At 52.7% G+C, this 349-nt stretch overlaps 1 protein-coding gene across 1 annotated transcript in view; it reads right to left on the bottom strand.

The window, feature by feature from the left end:
• Positions 1–349, bottom strand: part of THBS2 (thrombospondin 2) — a 35,762-nt gene that overhangs the window by 5,809 nt on the left and 29,604 nt on the right. The window lies entirely within an intron of this gene.

The raw sequence follows: 349 nt of genomic DNA, 5'->3' as shown, positions 1-349 counted from the left end.
CTGACCCTCAGATTCCAGGATTTCAGAGCACAGGAACCTGACCCTCAGATTCCAGGATTTCAGAGCACGGGAACCTGACCCTCAGATTCCAGGATTTGAGAGCACAGGAGCCTGACCCTCAGATTCTAGGATTTGAGAGCACGGGTGCCTGACCCTCAGATTCCAGGATATGAGATCACAGGAACCTGACCCTCAGATTCCAGGATTTGAGAGCACTGGTGCCTGACCCTCAGATTCCCAGATTTGAGAGCACAGGAGCCTGACCCTCAGATTCCAGGATTTGAGAGCACAGGAACCTGACCCACACATTCCAGGATTTCAGAGCACAGGAACCTGACCCTCAGATTCC

This window comes from Cebus imitator, unplaced genomic scaffold (genome assembly GCF_001604975.1).
Source record: "Cebus imitator isolate Cc_AM_T3 unplaced genomic scaffold, Cebus_imitator-1.0 Scaffold380, whole genome shotgun sequence".
NCBI classification, from domain to species: domain Eukaryota; kingdom Metazoa; phylum Chordata; class Mammalia; order Primates; family Cebidae; genus Cebus; species Cebus imitator.
This window is presented reverse-complemented; position numbering and strand designations above follow the sequence as displayed.